We start from the raw sequence: 3436 nt of genomic DNA on the forward strand, positions 1-3436 counted from the left end.
TCAGTCGAACGCATTCACACACATACATACACGCATACACACACATACATACACGCATACACACACACAACATACACATAGACACACAGACACACAGACCACACACACACACACACACACACACACACACACACACACACACACACACACACACACACACACACACACACACACACACACAAACATACATACATACATACATACATTCTAGGGGGCAGAGAGGACAGATTCTGTCATGAAGTGGAATAGGCGGCTTAGAATATCTGCCTGTCTCTACACACAGAGGCAGACTGCAGGCTCTCAGTCGTATGAAGGACTTGCGGTGGTGTCAAGACATTGTATTGGTTACATAAGCTTCTGGGCACAGGTCTTTCTTAAACATGCGATAAGTCCTAAGTTTATTTCCGTTTGTTAAATTTCCTTTATCGTCCCATAGGTCAGTAAACCACTTCTGTTCACCCTGAATGTTCAGCTGCTTGCGAATAAGTTGTACAGTGGATTTAAAATTAACTGCGGTTACGTATTGCTCAAGTCCCAAGGCTTTACTCAGCTTCTGCACTCGGTGTTCCCAGGATCTCTTCCGGTTGAGTTACGACTTATGTATCTTGTTAGGTAGTCTGGATTCGTGCAGGTCACATGCTAAGAACGATGAGAACTTTGTTAAATATAAAGAAGCAAAGCGTAGTTTTAGAAGACAGCATCGTAGATCCAAACAATCGCTCATAGATAGCAGACTGAAAGAACTCTATGAGGCAGCTGAAATAGATGTACATGAATACTTTAAAACTGCAAAACGATATCACAAAACTAAGGGCCAAGTACACAAACTTCTTTATAAATGTAATCAAAGTAGTAACGCGGAAGGTATTTGTGGAATCTTTGGTAAATACTTTAGAGACTTGTCAATCCCAACCATGGAAAGTCATTTTGACTGCTCTTTTGCTGATGAAGTAATATGCTCAGTCAAAAATATTGAAAACAACGAAACATCTGATGCTGATAACGATGTAACTGCTAACCATTCATTGAAGAGACCATTCACCATTGCAGAGGTAGTAAGTACAGTTAAAGGACTGAAAAACAATAAATCTCCAGGACCTGATGGGCTCACAAACGAACATATTAAGTATGCGGGAAGATCTTTATTAAAGCATATTATGGTATTATTCAATGCTATCATTAAACATGAATATATACCCAAAATGTATCATATTGGCGAAATCTTACCAGTACATAAGGGACGAGGAAAAAGTAAAAGTGATCCATCTAACTACAAGGGCATAACACTAACTTCAGTCCAAAGTAAGCTTTTCGAAAGAATGCTTCTCATCAGAATCGAAAAATGGACAAGCGACGATGTAGCCTTCCCTCACCCACTACAGTTTGGATTTAGAAAAAATGCTGGTGCTGAAACGGCGGCTCTCACTCTTCTAGAAAGTATTTCATACTTTAACGAAAGAAACTCACCAGTTTATTGTTCCTTCCTCGATAACGAGAAAGCCTTCGATAGTGTTTGGCTTGACGGTCTCTTCTTCAAATTACATAAATTTGGTATCAATGGTAAATTATGGAGAATTCTACGTTTATCTTACAATTCTATGTACTCATGTGTTAGCTTTGCCGGCTTCAAATCCGATGTTTTCCCTGTTAAACAGGGTGTTGGTCAGGGTCGTGTCATATCACCATAGCTCTTTACTCTTTATATAAACGATTTGCTTCATGAACTAAGCAATTCCGGTTGTGGACTATGTCTCCCTTTGGGACGATATCCAGGAATACTGTTAGCAGACGACACGACCTTGATCAGCTGTAACACAACAGGTCTTCAAATGCTCCTAAACGTAGCAGAAAATTATGGTGACAGTTAAAATACAATGTGTTCAAAAGTGCTGTCCTAACTTTTGGATGTAGTAAAAAAACAGTGTCGCCTGAACATCTTTACATTGGTAAGATAAAATTACCTGTTCAAAAGGCAATTTTCTATGCGGGAGTGTACATAAGTACTGCTAAAACTTCGGTAGAAAGAACGAGGTTAGCATGTGAAAAACTGAGAAAATTGATAAAGGTAAACCATGATTCTGGCCTGTACTTTGGTGGACTTAATCCTATAGCCGCCGTGCGCATCTGGCAACGAATGATATTACCCTGTGGCTTACATGGATGTAATGTGTGGGGAAAACTATCCTTAAAGGAATATGAAATGCTAGAAATCACTCAACGCTATTTCTGTAAGAAAACCCAGGGTTTTAATAAGCGTATGCCCAAAGAAATAGAGAGAGACACAATTGGTGTTATATCAGTACAAGGATACATTGATCAACAAAAGCTTTTGCTCCTTGGTAAGCTATGTAATTCAAACCTAATGTATATCTTCAAACAAATGTTTCCAGCCCGACTTGGACAGTTTAGATATAAAACAACACTAGTTAATAAGAACAAGTGGGACACGAAATCACCCATCTTTAAGCATGCTACATCTTGTCTCCAAATATTATTTATCTGACGAGGTCAATGATTATATAATGTGTTCAAATTTCATCAAGAAACGATTATGGTCAAAACTGGTGAAAGAAAAGATTCACCTACACGAAAAACAATTACTAAACAATGCGCTTCTGAGCAGATTATCTCTGTCAAGATATCTAACAATACGATCTGGACGAGAACATAGGTTATGGAAACTTGCTCTCGATAGACCAGAATATTTTACTTCCTTAGCTAGACTAGTTTGCTTAGGTTCAATGCCAATAGAATCAAAGGAATGTATTTGTGGAACAGTTGCGAATGATATAGTGAAACACGTTTTCAGGTCATGTCAAAAGAATTTAGAAGAAAGAAATATCATATTTGATAAAATCATTGATTTGCTTGATGTTAAAATATTTGTGAGAATCTGGGCAGACGATGACACCTTTCTGACTTTTCTGCTTGGCGGTTTACCTGAACAACTTGAAGTAGAATTAGACTACAATGTATGGGCAGAGAGCATGATAAATATTGGTGGTGCAGTTAAAAAGTGGGATGAAGTCATCCGAAGCTGCTTATACTAAACAATGTATGTATTGTAAACAAGTGTACATTTGTAAATAACACATGCTAATTGTCCATCTAATAACACAAATAATCAATACGATACATATGTATATGAACTACTTCTAACATATATGTAATATATATATGTATGTGTGTGTGCACATTTCTACTATAGATGTTGTCCTTTCACGGTATACCTTGTACTCTTCATGAAATGGAGGAAATAAAGAAGATCTATCTATCTCCTCTCGTAGCGATGTTCGAAGTTTCACAACTGGCTCCAAGGACAAAGCGACACGCTCTGTTTTGGATTGTGTTAAGGCATTTGTGTTCATAAAGTCCCCAAATACCTGCCCCATACGTCAGAATAGGCTGGATCAAAGAATTATAGAGGGCAGTTAGT

At 38.0% G+C, this 3436-nt stretch overlaps 1 long non-coding RNA gene across 1 annotated transcript; it reads left to right on the forward strand.

The window, feature by feature from the left end:
- Nucleotides 1-2140: 2140 nt before the first annotated feature.
- Nucleotides 2141-2806, forward strand: LOC125382648. Its single transcript, XR_007222502.1, has 2 exons — nucleotides 2141-2243; nucleotides 2672-2806. It is a non-coding gene; the product is annotated as an uncharacterized LOC125382648 (long non-coding RNA).
- Nucleotides 2807-3436: the final 630 nt, after the last annotated feature.

Source organism: Haliotis rufescens, unplaced genomic scaffold (assembly GCF_023055435.1).
Source record: "Haliotis rufescens isolate VD_foot unplaced genomic scaffold, xgHalRufe1.0.p SCAF_20, whole genome shotgun sequence".
In the NCBI taxonomy this organism is placed as follows: domain Eukaryota; kingdom Metazoa; phylum Mollusca; class Gastropoda; order Lepetellida; family Haliotidae; genus Haliotis; species Haliotis rufescens.